Source organism: Schistocerca gregaria, chromosome 2 (assembly GCF_023897955.1).
Source record: "Schistocerca gregaria isolate iqSchGreg1 chromosome 2, iqSchGreg1.2, whole genome shotgun sequence".
NCBI classification, from domain to species: domain Eukaryota; kingdom Metazoa; phylum Arthropoda; class Insecta; order Orthoptera; family Acrididae; genus Schistocerca; species Schistocerca gregaria.
The window spans coordinates 343364880-343391854 of record NC_064921.1 but is presented as its reverse complement, the minus strand read 5'-3'; the positions used below and the strand labels follow the sequence as shown (position 1 = coordinate 343391854).

At 44.1% G+C, this 26975-nt stretch overlaps 1 protein-coding gene and 1 pseudogene across 2 annotated transcripts in view; one reads left to right on the top strand and one right to left on the bottom strand.

Moving 5' to 3' along the window:
• The window catches only part of LOC126337020 (pseudouridylate synthase RPUSD2-like), a 1306240-nt gene that overhangs the window by 1099144 nt on the left and 180121 nt on the right, over positions 1-26975 (bottom strand). The gene's annotated exons all lie outside the window — the stretch shown is intronic.
• Positions 18652-18769, top strand: LOC126337525 (5S ribosomal RNA; annotated as a pseudogene).

Below are 26975 nucleotides of genomic sequence, written 5' to 3'. Positions count from 1 at the left end.
ACAGACGTCAACTATGAAATTATTTTAATAACGCTCACAGCCATAAACTGAAGCTACGTTTTTTCCTCAGTACATTACGACTTTGAAACGGCTGTGTTTCCACCTAATCCATCACAAGTGGGAGGATGTAATAACGTCATGTACACATCTACTTTATTTCTGTAAGTTAAGTTATTTAATCCGGCTTCGAATGACACTTCTGAGTTATGAAAGATTACAAATCCCTAGCTAAGTACCCAGGTGTTGGGCCTGCACCTTGGGCCTCACGACCTCCAGTTTTCATTTGTTTTGTCTCGTCTAGCGGGGGTGTCCTAGTTTTAAGGCATCAGGAACTATAACTTCACCCTTTCCTGTTACCTGCGCTCTACGAGGGGCGTTCAACAAGTAACGGAACAAATTTTTCTCTCGACCAGTTCCGATAGAAAAAATGCAGAAATCGTTATAGGACATCGTAGAATATTCCCGCTTGAGCTCCTATCGCTTCATAATGTTCCAAAAGGTGGTGGCACTATACTAACTTAGGCTTAAGAACAGCGTCTGTAACCGAGGTCATTCCAAGCTGAGAGCTGTCACTGAGTGTCTTTTGGCGGAAAACCAGACCGCCACACATATTCACTGGCGCTTGCCTAATGTCTAGAAATATCTGACAGTGAACAAAAGCACGATGAGTCGATGTCTTCCCTCAAGGTGCGACGATCAGTTCTGAAGTGTATTGGGCTACTCTCAGGAAATTAATGAAACGACTTCAGCGTGATGGTTCCCTCAAAAATGGAAACGAACTTCTCCATGAAAACACAAAGCCTCACGCAAGTCTGCGCACCAGAGAGGAGCCCATAAAACAGCATTGGACTGATCTCTCTCTCCACCCTGCAGCACCGCATCTCGCTCCTTCCAGCTTCCAATGAAGGATGCACTCCGCGGGAAGCAGTACGTGAACGACGGGCATCTTATTGATGCAGCAAGACGTCGGCTGCGACATCGACCTGTAGAGTGACACCATGCGGGCATCAGGCCCTCCCAGTAATTTGGCGTAAGCCTTTCGCATTGAACGGAGATCAGGGGTTTGTAGGCAAAATAGTGGAGAATAAAATGGTGTACTGGAATACTGAATAAAATCAACCTGCATTCAGAAAAAAATGTGCTGCATTACTTATTGAACGCCCCCGTATATGGAGTGCACTGTTCTGGGATGACGGCGTGGACGTATGAGTAAGATTTTGCTGGCAGAGCTGCTAAGGCGTCTCTGGGGTGTCTGCCATAGTCGAGTTCCCCCAACCCATCTGGCATTAGCTGGAATCTGCTAGACTGTGCCAGCCTTTCGTTAGTAGTTAGAGTGACTTGAACAGGCATGGGGGCTCATCACTGAAGTGAAGAAAAAGATGGAGAAGAAGAAGACGATGAAGTTGTTTATTTTTCTCTTATTTAATAAATATAGAGCTGTTGCAGCTTATGCCTCTTTGAAAGGAGACACTTATCTGTTAGCAGCCCTTGAGAATACATGGGCAGTTTTTGCGTGGCAGATATAGGCAGATACCTGAGGTTAATAAGTTTCAGTGTATGAATAACAAAGCATTCACATCGTTCACTGAGTATTGTTTTCAACCTTTCTTATGGAAGTTGAAGGTTGCTTACTGGAATCTACAACAACTGCAAAACAAAACGAATTTCTCTTAATTCAGTGAGATTACGACGAAGAAGAGAATTGGGGCCAATGAATAAAGTCAATAAGATCTCCAGGATAATATATGTGTTCCCGTGACAAATAATATAACAGGGAAATATATATTACTCACTTCGGTTGCCTCGAAAGCTTACCTTTGTTTCAGTAATGATACATTCCTGACTTCTAAGAATGATTTGAACCTGTATCCCAGTAATAAAAATAATTTATAAATTGAAAACCAACGCTGACGAATAATGTGTGTTTTTGATCCGATGCAACCATATTTCACGATCATATAAGAAAGAAAAACAGTTCAAACAAATAATAAGATTATTGAGCGTAGCAATACACAGTCTGGTAAAAATCTTTAGCAGTAATACACAATTAGGACGTTAAATTTTCGTCTTCAGCAACACATATACCAGTCAAGACCAACTCAAATCACATATTCGAGAACCAACCTAAACGTAATGTCTGGAATGCGTGACTCTTAACGTGATATACACCGGCCTATAAGCTACATACAGAGATTGGCAGGCTGTATTCAGGCATTTCGCTCGCCATTCTCACAATTGAAAAGCAACGAAGTGAAGTGTTCAAGCTCCCGTCGACTACAAGGTCAGTGCAAACAGAAACAAACACCTGTGATCATACTGCGTGGCAAGTAACGTATGTGAAAACATTGTCCCTGCAATACTGAATATTCACCCAAGGCACAGTTAACCTTGGAAACACAAATTCCTATGTAATCTCCTATATGTTAGGACTTATGCATCCCATGTTCAGAGCCTGTTAACTCTCGATGTGGTGCCACATTCATTAACACAGTTGCGCTTAACGGACTGCTCAGATATCGACCTACACTTACTGAAAATGTTCGGGGTTCTTTTCTGTTATCTATCTTCTGACTGGTTTGAACCAGCCAGCCACAGTTTCCTCTCTTGTGTCAACCACTTCACCTCAGAGTAGTACTTAAACCCTAAATGCTCAATTACTTGTTGGATGTATTCAAATCTCTGCCATCCCCTGGGTTCCCCCTACAGCCTCTCTGGTACCACGGAACTCGTTCGCTGACGTCTACACATTTCCTCGCATCCCGTCCCTTCTTTTTGTCAGTGTTTGCCACATGTTCGTTCCTTCACAAATTATGTGGAGAACATTTTCATTCCTTACCTTATCAGTCAGCCTAACTTTTAGCATCCTTCAATAACATCACATCTCAAACATTTCAATTCCCTTCATTTCCTATTTTTCACAGTCCATGAGTCACCACCATACAATTCTGGACTCTACACGTACTTTCTTACGAACTGCTTCCTCAAATTAGGACCGATGTCTCTCTTTTGGCCAGCAATGCTCTCTTTGCCTGTGCTATCGGCTTTTTATGTCCTGACTGCTCCGTCTTTTGTTTTTTGCATCCAAGCTAGCGTAATTTCTTGACATCTACTTCTCGGTACCCAATTTTGATATTATTTCTGCTACTCCTCACTACTTTCGCCTTTGTTTGGTTTACTCCCTGTAATTCTTCTTCGCTTTCACTTAGGACAGCAGTGCCACCAGCAAATGTTGCCTTTCATATCCTTTCACCTTGAATTTTAATCCCAATCATGAAACTTTCTTTTATTTCTGACATTTCTTCCCCGATGTATAAATCGAACAGTAGGGGCGAAAGAACCCATCAATGTCTAACACTCTTTTTAATCCCTGCACGCCGTTCTCAGTATACCATTCCTATAGCTCCGTTTTGTTCTTGTACATATTGTATATTACTCGTCTTTTCCTATATCTTAATCCTATTCTTCTCAGAATTTAGAACATCTTGCACCATTTTACACAGTCAAACGCTTCTTCCAGGTCGACAAATTCTTGAACGTGTCTTGATTTTTCTTCAGTCTGGCTTCCATTATCAAACGCAACGTCAGAACTGACCCTCTGCTATCTTCACCTGTCCGAAAGCCAAACGGACCGTCGTCTAACAGATCCTCCATTTTCTCTGCAGTTTTATATATATTATGTTTGTAGCAGCTTGGACGCACGAGAAATTAAGCTGACTGTGCAGCAGTTTGCACACTTTTCTTTCCTTGCTGTCTTCGGGATTGTATGGATGATGTTTCTGCTGCTCTGAAGACACGTCACCAGTCTCATCGATACTACACACCAATGTGAACAGTCGTTTTGTTGCCACTTCCCCCAATGATTTTAGAAACTAGAAATTCCGATGAAACGTTATATATCCCTTCTGTTTCATTTAATCACAAGTATTCCAGATCTCTTAAATTCTGACTGCAATACTGGCCCGCCTATGTCTTCCTTATCCTGCTTCTTCTTCCATCACCTCATCAGGCACGTCCTCCCCATAATCCAGGCCTTCAAAGATTTCTGTCCATCGAACCGCACTCTTTTCTGCAATTAACAGTGGAATTCCCATTGTTACACTCTTAATGTTACCACCATTGCTTTTAACTTCACGGAAAGTTGTTTTGGCTTTTCCATACTGAGTCTGTCCTTTCGACGACCACTTTTTTTTTCTATTTCTTCACATTTTTCCTGCAGTTATTTCGCCTTGGCTTCCCTGCACTTGCTATTTACGTAATAGTTAAGTGACTTATATTGTCGTATTCTTGTCTTTCGCTAAATATTTTTGTACTTCCTTCTTTCGTCCATCAGTTGAAGTACAGGGTGTCTCAAAAGGTTCTCGTATATCTTGACTTGTAATTGACTTACTAAAAAACGTAAAGTTTGTCTGATGCACCAACTCAAGAAATTTTTTTTATATAAGAGAAAGAATAAATGCTTTCCCAAATGGCAAGAGGAACATAAGCTAAAAAAAAGTTGTCCCATGACGGTAGAAGCACCATAAATGAATCGAAGAATGTGGTCTGCACAGACAGAAAAAGGCACAGTGTCCCGGCCATCTAGAAGAAATTGGCACAGGAACTTCCTGCAAACAGGGAGTGTGGATTTGAAGCACCATGTACGCAGGCCAAGAACAAGTGACGAAGATACGGAGAGAATTCAACTGGTTTTCCAGCGTTCACCACAGAGGTCACGGCGTAAGGCATCAAAAGAACTGTGAATCCCTCACACTACTGTGCACTGGATATTCCTGAAGCATCTCCGTATGTTTCCACACAGACTGAAATTGTTACAGATAATCAAACCAGGTGACAAAGTAAAACGTCCTTGAACGCAAGAATAATGGCAGCTATCGAGACGGATGATACTAACATCTTAGAACGGATTTGTAAGATCGGCTAGATATTGTACGTGCTATAACGGGACGCAGGTAGACTTTGATTAAAGAACTAGAAAAAAAACTTTTTGAGTTGGTGCACCAGACAAACTTTAACTTTTTTCTCTAAATTAATTACAGAGTTATATGACACTGAAGTTGTGACGTATCTTTTAGCATACCCTGTATCGCTTCAGTTACTCACGGTTCCGTCGCCGTTACGTTCCCGTTCAACTTCTGTGACTGCCCTTTCCAGAGATGAACACCGCTCCTCAACTGAACTTCATGCTGTTATACTCATTATCGCAGTATCTACAGGATTAGACAATTTCAAATCCATCTCATCATTCTTCAGTATCCCACTACTTCAACACTGATTCTTCCAATCCCACTACTTCAACACTGATTCTTCCGGCGATTCTCTTAAACTTAAGCCTATTCATTATTAAATTGTGCTCGAAGTCTTTATCTGTTTCTGGGTACGTCTTACAATCCAATACCTGATTTTATAATCTCTACCTGACTCACCTGTAATCCAGCTGGAATTTTCCCACATCTTTGGGTATTTTCCAACTACACCTTCTCCTCTTGTGGTTTCTGAATAGTATATTTGCTATCACTAGTTAAAATTCATTTCGGAACTAAATTAGTCTTCCTCCTCTCTCATTCTTCCTACCAAGCCCACAGTCTCCCGTAACTCTTTCATCAATTCCTCTCCCCAGTGCCGCGATGCAATCCCCCACAATTGCAAGATAATGACCTCCATTTACATACTGAGTTACAATGTCCTCATATATTTTTTCAATGTCTTCATCTTATGCTTCTGCTTATGACGTCGGTCCGTATGCTGAATTACTGTTGTTGACGTTGGTCTTCTGTCGAATCTCTTTAGAATATTCCTACCACTAAACTGTTCACAGCAATACGCTCTCTGGCCTACCTTCCTATTCATAACGAATCCGACTCTCGTTATATCATTCTCTGTCGCTGCTAATACTACTCCATATTCTCCTAATCAGAAATAGATATCTTCTTTCCATTTTACTTCACTGTTCCCTACTTTATCAAGATTGAGCCTTTGTATTTCTATTTTCCAATTTTCGAGCTTCCCTACCACGTTCGTCTCACGAAGTGGGGGCATGTGATACTGTTGATGAGGATGCGTCTGTCGGATGGAGCCGTTAAGATCGGCTGCCTTGCTGGTACTATGTGCCGGCATTACGTTTCCCCTTCATCAATAACAACACAAATCCAACACTACGTTGTACAAGCATTCATCATAGTCATCCACACGACACAGACACACACTCGACGCTTCATAACAGGTCGGAGAAAGGCAATGGCAAACGTCGACACTAGGACCTTGCCAAGAACAGTTACGTAGAATTCCTGCATCTGTTCGCCTACGCTCGTTCCCTGAGTATGGGCCTACTCTGATCTGACTAACACGTTCAAACTTCTAACATTCTACACTCCGACTCACAGAATGTTACCCTTCCGCTCATTTTTTAATCTTTTGCTCATCGTTACCTCATCCCCCCACCCATCTCGCATCACGGAGACCCGAATGGGCACTAAACTGGTATCTTATGCCTATCGGGAGATTATCATGACTTTTTTTCAGTTACAAGCCCCATGTACTGTGGATGCTCCTTGTGTGTTTTGAATGTAGTGGTTTCCGTTGCCAACTGCATCCTCACGCTATTGATCATGACTGATTCTTCCGCCTTTTAGGGGAAGTTTCCAATCCAAAGAGCAAGTGGGTTCCCAGAACCACTGTGCACTCCTCCGTCATCATTGACAAAGCCGTTGGCAGAATGAGGATAACTCTTTATGCTGGATATCTTCAGCCGCCACTGCTCATGATTTTTGTTCAAAATTTTAGCAACATCGGGCATGAAACCCGAGACATAGGACGTTTCGACTGCTAATCAAAGAGGCTATCGTAGATGACGGATGCAGCGGATCTAAATAAAGGAAATTTTTGAAGTGTAACGACACTTCCTGTAACTTCTCACCAGTCAAGGACAGTTCAGCGGAATACGCTAACTGCCTGGCGAGGAATACATACTCTGGTATCAATGGAAGAACGTTTTCTTGGCATTCGATATGATCAACAACCCACTTTGAATCACCACCAATATGGTTACGAATCTACCTTTCGTGATAAGGCTCACAGACATATGGAAAATGTTCTTTTCTGAAGAAAACAAAATTTCGAAGTACTTTCTTTGTAAGTTTCCCAGTCGCTTGCTTCCTACGGTGAGAGAAGAGGCTGCTGCCAGCTTTCAATCGCAAAGTGCAAAAGGCTGCTGGTGGTATCAACGGTGTATGAATGAAAGCAACAGTCGTCTATAGAGTTGCGGCGTGACTGAGGCGGTTGTCAGAGACGGGTTTACAGAATAACGTTACGTAACTGGTTGTTGTAGAGGCGCAAAATGGTCACGTGAAGTCCACGTTAACAGCCACGGCTCTTCCTTCGCCATTACCTAGCGCACTGGTGGTAGGCTGCTACAATGGGTGGTGGTATGGCGTCAGATCGAGGTAAGAAGACAATAGCTAATTATTCACGGTACGTGGACACGCTAACTTTGAGGTGCCTGTCTGAAGCCCAAAGGCATTATTGAAAAATTACTACAATATTAATCATTTATTCTCCAAAAGACACAACAGTTGATGTATTGATGTTGAAGTGGGAGCACAAGCCGTAAGCGCCTACCTGGTATGCGCTGGCCAGGTGCGGCCCATAGACACAGCGACAGTGGCAGAGCCAACAGGAATATCGCGGAGTTAGCACACGTCACCGTTTGTGCTGCTCGAGGCGGCAAACAGCTTCCAAGAGAAGATGGCCAGGGTTCCCACGTCCGTATCGTAAACTGCACACTAGGAAGAGTTCTAACATTTATACACAGATTACTTAAAGTACTGCCCAGAAGTTCTGTGGTCTTCCGTCAGGAGAAAAAGATTGGCACCATCGCAATCTTCCCACAGCACGGAGATGAGCAGCATCTGTGGCATGCGCGCAAATGATGGCGGACGACGATCTGCTTCCAGGCCCAGCTGGTTAGGCCTTCAGGAGGACTGCCACGATATGACAGCCACAGCTCGCCATCAGTCCTGACTCGGTAACTGGCGTGTCAGTTCACAGTGACCAAATCCCTCCAAACATGGCTTATTGCTCCAGAGAAGGCGACTTCAAGAGCAGTGGGTCGACCGACACAGTCCTCCCCCTCGACACGACGGCTGCCGACAGTACTCTGCCAGAAATAGTAGTTACGCAGGCCAGGCTCGTGTGCTCTACTGCAGTGAAGTAGCAATATCATCATTCACATTGCTCTTTTCATTTGGTCAGCTTTCTCGGTTGCTTCATAATTTCACAAAGTCAGCTTTTTGGAAGCTCTTTCAGCCGTGTCAGTTTACTGAATAGTTACTCTCGCGTCCAACTTCAGCTTTCTTGTAACACACTGTGCATTTATCACTGTGACGATTTCCTTTCGTCACCGTGACGTCGTTCTGCTACGCTGCTGACTCGAGCACTCAGCCTATTCAAGATCTCGCAATAGCATCCGTGCTCTGCACCACCGGTAGTTTTTTTCGCTTGTATTCCGCCTGGCTGCTTCTGGTCTGCTACTGACGCTGCCGGGGAACACATTATACATGTTTCTGGCTGCACGAAATATACTACTGTGTTGTGCAAACAGTTAACAGGAGTTTAACCGAATGAAACATCTGGGAGAGTATCTCGAGCTTCGTAGTGACAGTGTGAATGGTCCGCCACTTACTTATTCCTCAAGAGATGTAGGAGGTGCTGCAGATAACGTGGTTTCGGATACCCTGAGAGACTTACTTGCCCGAGTAAATCACTTCCAGATAGTGTTGCTGTCGTGTTCAACAATATGTGACTCGGCTGTGTTTTGAGATACTGTGGAAAAGTCTTGTTTCGGCGCCTCTGCACGGCAACGTGCTGAGCGCGAGAGTGAGTCGGCGGTGCAGAGTGTATGTACTCTCTACGCCCGTAAGCCAGGCGACTGGCCGGCGCCCGACCGCAACAGAGTGACGCTGGCCGCCTCGTCGGCGCCGGAAAGCCAAGCAGGCGATCAGCCATAAAAAGGGATCTTTTATGGCGGCAGTCCCGATAAAGCGGCCCGCTATGGAAATGGCGCCGCAGCGGCCGCGCCGCATACCCGCCGGACACTCACCGCCGCACCGCGTCCGCGACACAAACGAGGACGCCTCGCCTGCCCAGTCCCTTGCAAGCACTTTCTTCTCATGTATATAAAATTTTACAGTCACCCAACCGCAGACAATTTTTTTAAAAACACATTAACCAGGTTTCGATAGCTCTAGAATGGTAAAAGTTACATGAACCCACATTGCTGTTGTTGTTGTGGTCTTCAGTCCTCAGACTGATTTGATGCAGCTCTCCATGCTACTCTATCCTGTGCAAGCTTCTTCATATCCCAGTACCTACTGCAACCTACATCCTGAATCTGCTTAGTATATTCATCTCTTGGTCTCCCTCTACGATTTTTACCCTCCACGCTGCCCTCCAGTACTAAATTGGTGATCCCTAGATGCCTCAGAACATGTACTACCAACCGATCCCTTCTTCTGGTCAAGTTGTGCCACAAACTCTCCTTCTCCCCAATTCTATTCAAAACCTCCTCATTAGTTATGTGATCTACCCACCTAATCTTCAGCATTCTTCTGTAGCACCACATTTCGAAAGCTTCTATTCTTTTATTGTCCAAACTACTTATCGTCCATGTTTCACTTCCATACATGGCTACAGTCCATACAATTACTTTCAGAAATGACTTCCTGATACTTAAATCTATACTCGATGTTAACAAATTTCTCTTCTTCAGAAACGCTTTCCTTGCCATTGCCTGTCTACATTTTATATCCTCTCTACTTCGACCATCATCAGTTATTTTGCTCCCCAAATAGCAAAACTCCTTTACTACTTTAAGTGTCCCAGTTCCTAATCTAATTCCCTCAGCATCACCCGACTTAATTTGACTACATTCCATTATCCCCGTTTTGCTTTTGTTGATGTTCATCTTATATCCTCCTTTCAAGACACTGTCCATTCCGTTCAGCTGCTCTTCCAAGTCCTTTCCTGTCTCTGACAGAATTACAATGTCATCGGCGAACCTCAAAGTTTTTATTTCTTCTCCATGGATTTTAATACCTACTCAGAATTTTTCTTTTCATTCCTTTACTGCTTGCTCAATATACAAATTGAATTACATCGGGGATAGACTACAGCCCCGTCTCACTCCCTTCCCAACCACTGCTTCCCTTTCATGCCCCTCGACTCTTATAACTGCCATCTGGTTTCTGTACAAATTGTAAATAGCCTTTCGCTCCCTGTATTTTACCCCTGCCACCTTTAAAATTTGAAAGAGAGTATTCCAGTCAACTTTGTCAAAAGCTTTCTCTAAGTCTACAAATGCTGGAAAACTAGGTTTGCCTTTCCTTAATCTTTCTCCTAAGATAAGTCATAAGGTCAGTTTTGCCTCACGTGTTCCAATATTTCTACGGAATCCAAACTGATCTTTCCCGAGGTCGGCTTCTACCAGTGTTTCCATTCGTCTGTAAAGAATTCGTGTTAGTATTTTGCAGATGTGACTTATTAAACTGATAGTTCGATAATTTTCACATCTGTCAACATCTGCTTTCTTTGTGATTTGAATTATTATATTCTTCTTGAAGTCTGAGGGTACTTCGCCTGCCTCATACATCTTGCTCACCAGATGGTAGAGTTTTGTCAGGACTGGCTCTCCCAAGGCTGTCAATAGTTATAATGGAATGTTGTCTACACCCGGGGCCTTGTTTCGGCTCAGGTCTTTCAGTGCTCTGTCAAACTCTTCACGCAGTATCATATCTCCCATTTCATCTTCATCTACCTCCTCTTCCCTTTCCATAATACTGTCCTCAAGAACATCGCCCCTGTATAGACCCTCTATATACTCCTTCTACTTTTCTGCTTTCCCTTCTTTGCATAGAACTTGGTTTCCATCTGAGCTCTTGATATTCATGCAAGTGGTTCTCTTTCCTCCAAAGGTCTCTTTAATTTTCCTGTAGGCAGTATCTACTTACCTCTCGTGAGATAAGCCTCTACATCCTTACATTTGTCCTCTAGCCATCCCTGTTTAGCCATCATTACAACACTTAAATTTTCAGCACCAGTGCTCTCGTCAAATGACATTGTTTTGTTCATGGAACATGGAAAATTCAAGTTCCTACTAATCACTGGGCCAACTGAATTAGTATTCCGTTAATAATGCCACAAAACTGGCCCAAAAAACGGAAATGGCGTCAAAGCAGAATGTCGCAGTCGATTCCTGGCAGCCCCAGTAAATAAGTAAATAACACAAATCCAGTTGATGCACTCACGCCCCAGCTAACCTGTCTTCGCTCTGCGGAAGACAGCTACAACTCCGCTGAAACGTCGGTACATTTTAGTATTTTCAATCTTTTATAAGAAGACGTGGCAATATACCCAAAGTGCTGTTTCTTAAATGAGTCCAGTTGTTTACTCATTTAGTTTCAAGGCACGGCCCTGTTATAGCGTAACTGAAAATTAGAGTAGGGAAAGCTGCAGCAAAGTTAGAAACTGACACCACAAATGGTTATCGAACAGTAATTAAAACCATGAAATACTATAAGAGCTGAAGGGCTCTTTCATATTTAGGACCAGTGTGTGTTGGCATTCGCGTGACAGTGAGAGTGTAAGCAGGTTCCGTAGGGCAGAGAAAATGTCGTCCCTGCGGCAGGCAATAAAACGTGGCCCCTGCCCTTTGGACGGCAATAGGCGCCCTGAGCCCTTCATCAGCCGCTCCTTGGCGAAAGGCAATCGCCACTCACTGTGAGATCCACACTGTTGTATATCAACTACCTCCGCAACGAGACTCGCTAAGATAGCGCATTGCGCTTCATTCATATACATAATGAGAACTTTTCAACAGTCTCTATAAGACTTCTGTAATCGTATCCTAAACTGAATTATTCAAAAACTTTTTTTTAAGTCTTCATCAGTATTATTCCTTCTACTCGTCAAATAGATAGCGTCTGGTATCGGCCAATTTTATAAAGCCTCTGGTATCGGCCAATTTTATAAAGCCTTGTCGTCGCCCTTTACTCCCAGTTAGTAATGTACAGCATTAGCTGGTTGTCTCTCCTTGCTCCATTCGCCACATAGCTTCTCTTTTCACCTTCCTCAGTTCGATTCTCTGCATCATAAACGTCCGTGTCACTCATGCACCACCCTCTTTCTTCTTTCTTAAGCGTCGACGATGCAGTCCGTATCTATTTTATCTTTTTCCGAACTTGGCAAACTTCTTCATTTCATTTTCACTATAGAAAATGAACAACAGCATGAACAGGACACAACTATTTTTTTCTTTTGAGAGCGTATTTATGCCCGTTAACTTCTGTGGGTATGTAATACAAAGGAAACCGAAAATCTAAGAGTTACAAGGTGTCCTCGTCTACTCGTCACCCTCGTCCAAATTTATGTTATATGCAGGTCTCGGCCAGAAGCGAAAATGAGAGAAGTGGTAGCTCCAGATGACCAGACATTTTTTTTAATTAATAAGGAGGTAGCATTTTTGGCGTGAGTCAGGCGAAGCATTACCCATTTTATCAGCGCAGTTTCAGTAAGCAGTTGGAGTAGGACGAGTACAGAATGATAAACCGAGGGTAGGGGATCGAGTCTCTATGCGAAATCCTTTTCTTGTTTCCAATTTGTACGTTACTTATACTGCAAATAAACCGAGATAAGGCCCGATATGTCGAAATTGATAATATCTTCATACAAGGCACGTAAAAGAAAGGCAAAGAAAATTTTGGGATTGCAAACAAACTTCGAGGAACGTATTTAAGACGTACACGATAACTTCGTATATAAAATTAGGTACTTTTATTATTTTACTGTTTATGATTTACACTTGCTGAGATACTACCCATCGTAAAAATAGGGATTAGCAGTAATTGTTTCGGCATCTTTCACACGTCTTCGACGCCGCATTTTTACAATCAGATGACCGTTTTAAAATTTTTAATCAAAATTGGTTTACAAAGATAAAAAGTGCTCCTCGCTGCACAGTTTGGCAATAAACTACACGTAACACATCGTTTCGCCAAATATCCGTGAGGAAAGCTTTCGATTTACAGTGGAATGCATTTTCATGTAGTCTTCTGGGGATGTGATTTCTTCCTCTCTCTCGACGAGATAGTGGCAAGTTTGATATTTCCTGATCAAATTCTTTAGCTAACGACAAAAACAGACATCGCAAGGTTGCACTAGCGATGTGCATTCGGGGGGGGGGGGGGGGGGGGGGGGGGAGGGGGGGGAGAAATCACTTTAATACTTCGTCTTGAAAATCTCGTTGTATATTCGTCATTCCTTCCCACTACTCAGTTAACGTAAGAAATCTGTTCTCGAGCACGTGAAGTTCAATTACATCAAATATATTCTATTAAGCATTATATCGGTTTATTTGTATTTAAGTAACGTAAAAACTGAAAATGAGAAAAAGCTTCCGCTTAGGAAATGGACCCTACTACCTTCAGATTATCATTCTATATCCTTTCGTCAGCGCCAAACGCTGCCTGGAAAGTACCCTAACATAAATGGGATACGCCTCGCCTAACCTGCACCAAAAATGTTTTTTTTTTTTTTTTTTTTTTTTTTTTTTGTAAACGTTTGCTCATCTAGAGCTCCCACTACTGTCATTTTCATTTCAGGCCAAGACCTGGATGTACAACAAATTCGGTCAAAATCGGTGATGGCTAATAGGTGCGGTACCGTTGTTAAATGCTTTCAAAGGCACCAAGTGGGTTCCAGTAAAGTAGGTAGGGGGGTGTACCTGTCAACATACACAAAATCTTCGATGTCATACTTGTTACCCTTTAGCACTAATAGCTGGTACTAAATTCATTCTAACTTAATATGAAATCCCCTAAATCACCAATTATGGATTGCATCTAGCACAGTGACTACTAATTTGAACGAAAACATTGCAATATCTGCGCCATTACTATGACACTTGACATTTTTTCACGCTGAATACTGTGACGCGCGAATTCAAACAATGTCGTATCATCACATCTGCTGCGAAACTACTCCCCCTCCATACAGAAGGGGAAAATCAGACGTTACAGGAAAGTACGAACACAACGCATGTTTCAGACAAGTAGTTGGAATCTAACGTTTGTAATTAAACCCCCATATTGGGAACAGTTCTCGCGCTCATACAACCAGGGCGACTCGTGTTTTTCTGTGAGGAGTGTGGAACGACTAAATCCTCATCTGGCGTCAGCACACGACGTGTGAAACAAAGCGACGACGCTGCAAGCCTTTATCTCATTTCGCAACAGCCGGATGCTGCGAAAATGTGTGCCGTGCGAAGCAGTGCAGTGCAAATGAATACGGACTCAGCTGCTTCTATCCACAAAGGTTTATAATTTGCTGTGAAGGCTCGGTCTGCGAAAGTGAGCATCTACAGGGTCCATATTTTACCTCGAAATTAACTAACACCAGGACTAAACGAAAGGAAGTTAAAAAAAAAATCAGTTGAATACTTAGAAACAGCCGATAAAAACTTGGGTTGACTTCCCCGCAAAATAACATAATGCCATCGGGTTATCGATTACGAATGGTGGTTTTATCAACGCGGTCATTCTGAACATTAAAAGGTGTGGAACTGCTGAACCATCACAGAAGGCCCACCGAGCAAAATGACGAAGGAATTACTAATCATTATAAGAAGATTCAAAATGAGCAAATGGTGGAAGCAACAAACAGCTGCTTACCAGAGTTTAACAACAATGAACAAATGAACGGTTTCCACTTCAAGGACGATGCCGTATTAAGCAGTCCGAAAACACCTGAAGCTACTATAAATACTAATACAGTAAACTGGTTTAAGAAGTGCGTATTTTCAGAGCTGAAAAAAGAAGACATACACAATCCAATTCCATTCCTGTGTTATTAAGAATGAGCACATTGTCAGATAACTTTGCCTTTCCGATTTTCTACAATTCCACTATGCCGTCCGTGAATTTATTTTTGCATCACATACATCAGCTGTAATACAACGTACACTATCCCATGAAAATTACCCAGGCACCAACAAGAGGACATTAATATGGACTGTGCCCACCCTTCGCCTTTATGACGGCTTGAACTCTGCTGCGGACACTTTCAATGAGGTGTCTGAATGACTGTGGAGGAATAGCAGACCTTTCTTCCTGGCAACACCCTGGAACTCCCTAGCGATTGCTTCCGCTAATTTCGTACGAAACTTTACAATCACCCTCCCAAGTGCCGGACAGTCCCTGTGTGTTCAGTGTAGCTGGCTTCTCTTCATAAATTTCATTTTTTAGGGTCCCCCATAAATCGAAGTCAAGAGGTGTAGGGCCTGGAGACCGTGTGAGTACTCAACAGCTCGTCTTCGACCTCTCCATCGTCCAGGTAGATTTCCATCCAAGTAGGCTATGACATCTCTGTGGTACTGAGGCGCAGCGCCATCTTGTTGTAGGTAAAATATTCGATTCCCAAACACCTCTTGTATGGCAGATAAAATCGATGTTTCCAGCATATGAAGGTATACCTCGGTACCTTCGAAGAAGAATGGGCCAATCAAACAGTGCGATGACAGACCACACCACACATTAACACCCGATAGATCAACATGTTTGTCCGCGTGAATGTCAGGTTTTCAGGTGCCCATAACACGTAGTTGTCGCGAGTTTAAATTGCGCCTCGGCATACCAGATAACCATGTCTGCGAACCGTTCGTCCTCGCGAAGCACGCCTTCAAACCACTCCATCGTTCGATCCGGGTCGTCCTCGTTCATAGGGTGCAGCAATCTTGGAATGTAAACTTTGCACTTTGCAGCCTTCAGGAATCGTCGTACATTTGATCGGCTTACCCTTCTTCCACATGCACCCTACTTCACCGATTTTTGAGGTGACCTAGTAAAACGTTATAACACAGCAGCGCTGGAAGCGGGACTTAATGATGTTTTTTGACGGTCAGACCTCTCCCTATGCACATCCTGAACAGTATCGTCGGCTTCAAATTTATCCGGAATATGATAAATTATTGTACGTGTTGGTGACTGAGTTCCGCACACATTACGCCATTGCCGTTGTATTTCCATAATGATTTCGTACTTCCAGTACCACTTCAATTCGGCCTTGCGTTGCTCAAACGACAATCTTACTTCATTCGTTGCTGCACTGTCATCTGCTGGAAAACGGGTGCCGAGATTTGTTGGAAAAACAATGGACTAGACTATCGCGCAAAATGGCAACGACAACGATATGTCATTTTTTTCTAAAGATATTAGCTATCAGAGAGTATCTACATTTTTCTGGACCCCTCTGTATTTCTAAATCGCATTCTGCTCACACAAGCTCATTCCCTTTTACTTAGACTGCCGTTAACTGCCTAAAATTGTTAGTGGTGCTTTTGTACGGTACAGACGCAAACAGGGTGATTTTTGAGCTGACAGTCCTCGAAATGTTTTCTATTCTTTGCGTGGACTACACGAGAAGAAGGCTTCTACCTACTGTCGGGCTGTGTGACAAGTTATAAGGAATCACAACTTCACGCGTGACACTGGACATTGCAGCGTGGTTCATCACTTTATTATTTATCATTAAATATCTCAGTAATTCACATTTTATTTCATTCCGCAGTAAGGCGTCCTTAGCTATGGCCCCCATAGACGAAAGATACTTGGAAAGTAATGTCCGATCGGCCGCGAAATGGAAATCACCAGTGAAAATCAAAAATGTTTTCTTTGCAAAGAGTTTGCTACAGCTTTCATTTACTTTCCTACATAGTCGCCGTTCCGACTTAGACATCAGTCGCAGCGTTCTACCAGCTTTCCAATACCCCCGTCAAGGCAGGCAGTTTTTCGCCACTCTCTCCACTGGTCTGCTGTTCGTTGTCTGTGCCAAGGTATTATCTTCATAGCCAGTGGTTCAAGCGAGCACAGATGAACATCAGAGAGAGCCAAATCCGGGCTGTATGGTAGGTGATCAAACACTTTCCACTGAAAACGCTGCAAGGGCGTCCTCACTGTTTCTGCATTGTGCGGCCGAGAATTTTCAAGACGAAGGAAATGCATGACAGAAACGTCTCACCGGGCACTATCACCTGTAGGGAGACACGATTGTTCCAGGTATCTCTGTGTGTTCACTGCATGCTCAGAACTGAAAAGAGCGACGTGATGAGATCGACAGGCACACTAGAGACACTGCCAAACACACGTGGATTTTTCACTGTCGTTTCCACTTCACGACCAATCTCATCTTACTTTCCGAACAGCCCTCGCACAGTACAGTAGTTGCGTCGAAATGAAAATTTAAGGGTTCAGCTTGTTGCCCACAAGTAAAAGGCTTCAAAAACGCTTGAGTTCGTTTGATATTTTCGAAAAATTATAAAAGTAGTCGAACGCGGTGTTTTTAGAACAGCTAAATATAAAAGCGTAGACATACATATAAGTCTTATTCGTGACGAACGTAAGTTGAACAGTGTTTAACGTCAGTGCTATCTAGAGGCGCAGAGAGAGGTACGAAATCAACGACGTTCCAAAAGTTACGGCAGTCCAAATTAGCAACGATCTTCATGATAAACTGAGCGATGCAGCGCATTGGTTGGTACACTGGACTCTTATTCGGAATGGCGACAGATCACATTCCCATCCGGCCATCCAGATTTAGGTATTCCATGACTTCCCTAATCACTCCAGTAGAATGCTAGGATGATTCCTTTGAAAAGTGCAAGGCCGATTTCCTTCCCCGTCGTTTCGCAATCAGAGCTTGTGCTCTGTTCTAATGACCCTGCTATCGGCGGAACGTTGAACTCTAATCTTCCTTGTTGCTCCTTTACGAAAGGCTTTTATGAAAATTATCAAATGCGTCTCCGGGTCTGAGGTCGCTAACGAACGTATGTGGTGCGATGCTCGTCTCTTAGGTAGCCGTTTCTAATTTTCGTCGCCAGTTCTCGGCTAACTAGGTGAGGATCACCAAGCTATGCGCCAACGTCCTGGGTTAATGTTTGAATGATATTTTTGCCATATGACTGTACAAAATGATTTATTTTATATTACTAACTATCATTGTTTCGGTCTTACGCCAATATCAAGTACACCACTGATTTTTTTTTTATGCACAGGAAGTGAGAAAGATCAAAATTTAACATCAGCGCATAATTTCAGTGTCAGATTAATAATTATGAGTGTCCCAGCATGTAAATAAATATAAAATTACCGACATGTACGGCAGACAGGTAGCAAACATGTTTTCCAGCCATAAAAAACTGAGCCACAGAAGGAACATCAATACAATTGTTATATGTGCAATGAACATGGTCTAAAAATATGCTAAGGAAGTTACTGGTTGACTGATAGTCAAAGATGAATAGCGTTGCTTGGAAGTCTATGTGGCGTAAATCCACGATTACGGAAAGATCATAGGTAGATAGAAACAAATATACTTGGAATACTTGTGTTATCTGTAAATACATCTGAAACTACACCTTTGGAAGAACAGTGTTGTCAACAATATGTTTATAACACGAAAAATGTGACATCATGTCGAAAGGAGCACCGTACACCATATACTGGTTTAAATGAGAAACCATCGTACATCGGTGCAGTGTAGAACTATTATAACGGTGACAGAACACAACCATCTGTCGAATCTTAATATAAAGTGGGTCTATGTGTTCTGGGCAACGGCCTTGCCGCAGTGGATACACCGGTTCCCATGAGATCACCGAAGTTAAGCGCTGTCGGACGTGGAAGGCACTTGGATGGGTGACCATCCAGGCCGCCATGTGCTGTTGCCACTTTTCGGGGTGCACTCAGCCTCGTGATGCCAATTGAGGAGCTACTCGACCGAATAGTAGCGGCTCCGGTCAAAGAAAACCATCATAACGACCGGGAGAGCGGTGTGCTGACCACACGCGCCTCCTATCCGCATCCTCAACTGAGGATGACACGACGGTCAGATGGTCCCGATAGGCCACTTGTGGATTGAAGACGGAGTGCTGTGTGCTCTATACGAATATGGTACAGAAATTATTACTAAAGTTCGTCGTTAAAATATTGTACGTAGTAACAAAACTGTTGTAGACGAGAAAGGATGCATGAAATGTAAGGTACTAAAAGCACAATTCATATAATGTTGGGAACTTGTTGAAATATGGAACGAGGGGTATGTGAATACGCCTACTAGAAGGGGAGAAAGTGGGAGGGGGGTTAGTGATATGAAATCAGGATGAAATAGATGGGTTAAATTCTAGGGAGTTAATGTATTTGTCACTGTTGGTGGTAACACGTCCATCGAAAGAGGTGGTTTAGCTCGGCGGCCCTCTTGGTACTATTTAAGAGGAGTAGGCAATATGCCTAACCCTATTTTCTCCTTCTCCACTTTTTTCATCATCGTGACGCCACATTACACAAGTACCTATTACAGTCAATTACACTGAACAGATACTCTACACTCTCGCACTTCACAAAGGAAAGATGCCCCTGCGGGCAAAGAAAATCGAGTTGAGCGACTGGACCTACTTTGGGTGGTGTCGCAGTCAGCCATGCAATACGACTTCATCTTAAAATTTTTTGGACATTTATAGTAAAACGGCAGGAAGGTGGTACTTTTATACTATCGATAGAGGCTGCAGTGATAATTTCTTTTATCGTGATAGTCGGAATGACAAAAGACGTACACATAACGATGTAGTAATTGGATAAGACGTTCGGTGGTGCACAGCGGCTAAATTCTGTCGTTTAGGCAACCCTCACGCTTTATGTCTCAGAGTAATTTAATCTCGCCATTTGGCGACCGAGACAGAAATTAATTCATCAAGTACTTGACGGCGAAGAATTCTCATTTCCGTCTTTTTCGCCCACCCGCCCCTCTGCCCGCAGCGCCCTCCCATTCTTTACGCGCAGTAAGCAGTCTGCGAGCTGGCGCTGAAAAAATGCTTCCGAGCGCAGCTTTGACCGAAAACAGATTACGGAAGAGAAATAGAAAAAATACGCAAGGGCCGGCGAGCCCGGGAGACGCGCGGCTGACCGCCAGCGAAAATTACGTTTGCAGGGAGGGGCGGGGCGGTGAGCGCTCCACGGAGCAGCGGCCGGGCGTTCACTCATTATCAGGTCGGGCGATACGCCACATGCCGGGGGCCGCGACGCTTAATTAAACGCCGCGACAGCCCGTCTTCTCAACCCCGTCCTGCGCGCCCTTGTTTACTGCCCAGGTTTTTCTACGGCCGCCGTCAATTATTTCGGTTCACCGCTGTTGAATTGGGAGCGCTCCTGTTTAGGAGATGCACTGCTTCGTTCGCTGAATCATTGTCGAGCACCGGGCTTCTCACCCTCCCCCCTCTCAAAATAATCCCACCCAAAATAACCTCCCTTCCTCTCTCTCCCTCTCTCTCTCTCTCTCTCTCTCTCTCTCTCTCTCTCTCTCTCTGTGTGTGTGTGTGTGTGTGTGTGTGTGTGTGAGAGAGAGAGAGAGAGAGAGAGAGAGAGAGAGAGAGAGAGAGAGAGAGAGAGAGAGAGAGAGAGGTAGCCAAAATGTGGGACAGCGCAGCAAGCACGCAAAAAAGAAGGAAAAAAATCTAGGGGTGTGAACTGAAGTTTTTCAGCGGAGAGCACAAATAGATGGAACGAGAAGTTTATTCACCATAATATAGGTGTGACAAAGTCACGTTGGGGGCTAGCGATCGATCCAGTAATTCTGCGTAGATATGTCGTTGTGCCGCTTAGGTCGCATAAAAAGTCATACAGCAGGTGAAGAATGACTTTACTGATCACAAAGTGCTGCGTTTCGGAATTATTTCCATCTTCAGAGGTCAAGTGCAAAGGTAGCACAAGGACAACAGCGTTACCAGACGTGCTTCATAACATCAGATGACAGTCTAGTAGCAGTAGTAGTCTGTCATCTCGTGTTACGAACACATCTGGTCACGCTCTTGTCCTTGTGCTACCTTTGCACTTGACCTCTGAAGATGGAAATAATTCCGAAACGCAGCACTTCGTGATCAATAAAGTAATCCTTTACCCGCTGTATGACTTTTTACGCGACCTAGTCAGCTTAACGACAGATCGAAGTATAATTTATTCACCATCTTCCTTCGCGCAGATTGAAGTAAAATTAAAATTGTGAAGCACTGGCTTCAACAGCCTCTTCTGAAATAGGTATGGAACCTTGTTGAAGTAATACACATTTTATTTGTATCGCAATGTAAAACTCAGCTACCGGGTGAGCATCACAGTCACCACCACCATCTTCATCGACATGATTTTCATTGTATTCTTTCATGTCATCAATTTTCTACGTCAGAGGGTGAGTCCGGATTCTATCGATAAGAGTCCAAAGACTGATGGCAATTGGTCCCCTGTGGCTTTGGAGAACAGAAATCTCGTCCAAGTATGGGTTCCGAGGGAGCGACCAAATGTTGAGACCACTGAGGCCGGCTCTCTGAGCTGCCTCGCACCTCTCATCCTAATTCGCCTTCTGAGAGAGGTTTCCGTGAGCAGAATTGGTCTGCAATGGCTTCGTGCGCTGCCAAAGGTACCCATGCCGCCGTTAGTTTAAAGTCCGTCACGGTTACAACTGTTGAGCTGTTCAGTGATTTAGACTGCTTTCGCATTTTCTTTCACATGAGACAGCGCTTTTACTACAACGTGAACATTAGAAACGTCTATATCCTGATCATTACCTTTAACTACGGCTGACTTGATGGGTTACTTGAGGTACCCGTGTCGTTCACACTCTTTTAAACGCTCTCTATTTGCACAACCTGCCTCTTATTGGTTTGATGCGACGTGTCACGAACCCTTCTCCTGTGCCAACCTCTTCATCTCACGGCAGCAATTGCAACTTATTTCTTCAATTATTTCCAGGATGTATTCCAATCTCTGTCTTCCTCTGCAGTTTTTGCCCTCTACAGCTCCCTGTAGTACCGTAGAAGTCATTCCCTGAGGTCTTAACAGATGTCGTATCATCCTGTTCCTTCTCCTTGTCAGTGTTCCTCACACATTCCTTTCCTCTCCGATTCTGCGAAGAATCTCCTCTTTCCTTAGCTTATCAGTCCAACTAATTTTCAACTTACTTCTTTCGCGCTACATCTCAAATACTTTCATTCTCCTCTGTTCTGGTTTTCCCACTGCCTGTGTCCCACTACCATACAACTCTGTGCTATAAGCATACGTCCTCAGACATTTCTTCCTCATATTAGGACCTATATTTGATATTAGAACTCCTGGCCAGGTATTCTCGTTTTGCCAGTGTTAGTCTGCTTTTTATGTCCTCCTTGCTTCGTCGGTCATGGGTTACTTCGTTGTCTAGGTATCAGAATTCCTTAACTTCATCTACTTCGTGCTCATCAATCTCGCTGTTCTCATTTCTGCTACTTCTCATTACTTCCGTCTTTCTTCGATTTATTCTCGATCCATATTCTGTACTTACTAGACTGTTCATTCAACTCAACAGATCCTGCAAGTCTTCTTCACTTTCATTGATGATAGCGATGTCGTAGGCGAATCTTAGCGCTGGTATCTTTTCACCTTGAATTTCATTCCACTCTTTAATCTTTCTTTTTTTCCATCATTGCTTCTTTGAAGTATAGGTTGAACGGTAGGGGCGATAAAGCTACATGCCCGTCTTATACACTTTTTAATCCGTGCACCGTTCTTGGTCTTCCACTCTTGATGCTCCCTCTCGGTTCTTGTACATATTGTACATTGCACAACTTTCCCTATTTCTTATCCCTATTTTTCCCAGGATTTCGAACATCTTGCACCATTTGAGACTGTCGAACGATTGTTCCAGGTCGACAAATGCTATGAGCATGTCTTGATTTTTGTTCAGTCTCGACTTCCATTCTCAACCGCAACGTCAGAATTGCCTCTCAGGTGCCTTTACCTTTCCGAAAACCAAACTGATGGTCATCTAACAGATCTTCAATTTTCTTTCGCGTTCTTCTATTACTCTTGTTAGCATCTTGGATGCATGTGCTGTTAAAATCACTATGCGATAATTCTCGCACTTGTCCGCTCTTGCGATCTTGGGAATTGCGTGGATGATGTTTTTCCGAAATCCTGATGGTATATCGAAAGTCTCATACATTCTAAACACCAACGGGAACATTAGTTCTGTTGCCACTTCACCTGACGATTTCAAAAATTGCGACGGAATCTTATCCGTCGCTTCTGCCTTATTTGATCTTTAAGTTTTCCAACGTTCTTTTAGATTCTTATTCTAACACTGGATCTCCTAATTTCTTCCCTATCGACCCTCGTTTCTTCTACTGTCACGTCGTCAGATAAGTGCTCCCTCTCACAGATGCCCTGGATGTACTTTTTCCACATATCCGCTCTCTCCTCTGCCTTTAAAAGTTTAACTCCGGTTGCACTCTTAATGTTACGACCCTTATTTTTAATTTCACCGTAGGTTATTTTCACTTTTTTATAAGCTGAGTCAGCCCTTCCGACAATCATTTACATTCACTTCATCACATTTATCGTGTCGCCATTTCGACTTAGCTTCCCTGTACTTCTGATTTATTTCATTCCTAAGAGACGTGTATTTCTGAATTCTTGAGTTTCCCGGAACATTGTTGTACTTCCTTCTTTCGTCGATCAACTGCAGCATTTCTTCTGTTACCCATGGTGTTTTCAAAAATGTTCAAATGTGTGTGAAATCTTATGGGGACTTAACTGCTAAGGTCATCAGTCCTTAAGCTTACACACTACTTAACCCATGCCCGAGGGAGGACTCGAAACTCCGCTGCGGCCAGCCGCAAAGTCCATGACTGCAGCCCCTTAGACCGCTTGGCTAATCCCGCGCGGCCATGGTGTCTTCACAGTTACCTTCCTTGTACCTACGTTTGTCTCTTCAAGTACTGTCTTTGCCCCCTACATACAGTTTATTATATTTGTGCCTAATTTCGTATACTGCAGCAGTCTCTAGCAATTTCATTTGATCTTTCGTCGCTCTCAATGTATCTTACGTTCGTTGAAAAAGAATGTCTCTAAGCCCTTACGATGGTGGGTTTTCCAATGCGTTACGCTCTTTGTACATGGTAGACACACGACCTGTCATAGTCCCTTCTTGAAGGTTACTTTCCTCCGCTTCAGCGGTCTGTCTTCTGACTCTGCGCCGTAGCCATTTATTAGCAAAATTTTCCTTAGATAAGTTAATCCGTGTTTGAAATTGGCTCCGTCGCTGCCTCGATGTGGCCTTGCTGCCAGTGTGGTGAGAACTGCCAGTTTTTCCGACACCACTGACAACGATTGCAAAAGTCTACAACCTTATGTGAAAACAGAGGTGCTCGTTCTCACAAATGCGCCTCCGTATTTCCGTCTGTTGCTTCTGATAGATATTTCCGATCACTGTCCACTGTCGTGGTGGGATGAGATTGCAGTTCCACAAAATGCAACGCGCAAAAAAGCAAAAAAAAGAGGTTCTAATGGCTCTTAGCACTATGCGACTTAACTTCTGAGGTCATCAGTCGCCTAGAAATTAGAACTAATTAAACCTAACTAACCTAAGGACATCACACACATCCATGCCCGAGGCAGGATTCGAACCTGCGACCGTAGCGGTCGCTCGGATCCAGACTGTAGCGCCTAGAACCGCACGGGCACTCCGGCAGGCGCGAAAGCCATAATCATGACTACGCAGTTGCTCCGTAAACGTGGGCGCGTATCCAGATATAGCCATGGGAGGAGAACGCTGGTAAGAAACGAAGGGAGGCAGAGGCACAGGCAGCCCTGCCCATCGCGGCCAGCGGGCGGCCTAGCCGTGGCTCAGTTGGCCACGGAGCGAGATACGGCGCCACGCCGGCCAATTAAGTCTCGCAGCGGGTGGCACGCGCTTGCGAGTGGCGTGGCGCCGCAATTACTGGACAGCCGCGCTGCTACACTGCAGACCCAGAAAGCGCCGCAATAGGCCACACGTACGCGGCGTAACATTGTACTGTATATGTACGGGTGGTGTCTGCTCTGTCGGACAAGTCCGACATTGAACGCGGAATGGTAGTTGGAGCTAGACGCACGGGACATACCGTTTCGGAAATTGCTACGGAATTCAGTTTTTGAAATGCACAGTGTCAAGTGTGTGCCGAGAATATCACATTTCAGGCATTACCTCTCACCAAGGACAACGTAGCGGCCGACTGCCTTCACTTAGCGACCGAGAGCACCTGCGTTTGCGTAGAGTTGTCAGTGAAAACAGACGAGCAACACTGCGTGAGATAACGGTAGAAATCAATGTGGGACCTACGACGAACGGATCCGTTACGACACTGCTGTACATTAGGCATTAATGGGCATGGCAGAAGACGACCGACGCGAGTGCCTTTGCAAAAAAAAAACCGCACCTCACGTGCAACGCCTCTCCTGGGGTCGAGACCAAATCGGTTGGACCTATACGACTGCAAAATTGTGGTCTGGTGAGATGAGCTTCGATTTTAGTAGGTAAGAGCTGATGGTAGGGTTCGAGCGTGGCGCAGACCTCAGAATGCCATGGACTCAAGTTGTCAACGAGGCCCTGTGCACGCCGGTGGCGGCTCCATAATGGTGTGGGCTGTATTTAGATGGGACATTGACTGGAAATGGTTATGGTCGACTACTGGAAAAACATCTGCTGTCACTTACGGACTACATGTTCCCAAACAACGACGGAATTGTTCTGAATGACAATGAGCCATGTCACCGGTTCACAATTGCTTGTGACTGGTTTGAGGAACATTCTGGACAGTTCGAGCGATTGATGTGGGTACCCAGATCGCCCGACATGAATCCATTCTAAAATTTATGGGACGTAATCGAGAGGTCAGTTCGTGCACAAAATGCTGCACGGGCAATATTTTCACAATTACGAACAGCTACAGAGGCAGCATAGCTCAATATCCAAAGACTGTCGAGTCCCTGCCACGTGGAGCTGCCGCACTACGCCGGGCAGGAGGAGGTCCGACACGATATCAGGAGGTACCCCACCACTTTTCTCGCCTCAGAGCACATTTCTGTAAGAGCGCGACCACTCCCTGGCGTTTAATTCAGTGCAGATGCACTAACATCGTCAGGAGTCCTTCGGAAATTAATTATTTACGAATAGGGATTAACGGACCAGGGATGCTGCATTGCAGCGTGCGGTAAGTTGGAAATTTAGTCGGTCACGGACCGTGTCCGGATGGCCGAAGCTGTTAAAGCAACCTCTCATCAGAAGTGGTAAATCCGGGTTCGAATCCCGGTCGACCACAAATTTTCAACTTTCGCCATTGCATTACCACTATGCACTGTGCGACTGGAAGTCAAGAATTCCCACCCATCCCTTCCCTTTATTTGCCCATTCTCTGTTTCACATAAAAGGAAAAAGGTGTCTTGCATAAGGCAAAATTCCTCTTCTAATTTTCTTAGCAACCAGGGAAATAAGAACTACAACACCACAAGATGATTATTCCTGCCCCCTTCTCCCCCTCAACACAAACGTACACCCCCATCAGTCCAAGAGACTGGATTAATAAAAAATACATAAAAGTTAAAATGATAGTTTTAATGCTTCAAATATTCTAAACAGGCTCCCCTCAGTTGAGCCTAACGCACATTACGTCAATAAAACCACGTGAAACTGTCATAAGACTCTTTCTTTCGGATGGTGTTCAAATCGTGGGCCACATTCGCGTAAATGTCGGTTACGTCGTCAAAGCGTTGAGTCTTCGCATGAGTTTCTGCACTTCGTCGTTTTGCGATAGGTTCGCACTGGTAACACCTAGTCTAGTCTCGTCACCCACGGTGCTTGTTTCCAGAAACAACTGCCCGCATTTTGCATTTCAATAATGTCACGGCAGGCATCCATGCGCCGTTGTTTTTGGTCGGGAGTCAAGGTGTGCGGAACAAACGCTGTAGAAACTTTTCTCTTCTTCAAAAACTTAGAACTACTTAAACTAACTAACCTAAGGACATCACACACATCCATGCCTAAGGCAGGATTCGAACCTGCCACGGTAGCGGTCGCGCGGCCCCAGACTGAAGCTCCTA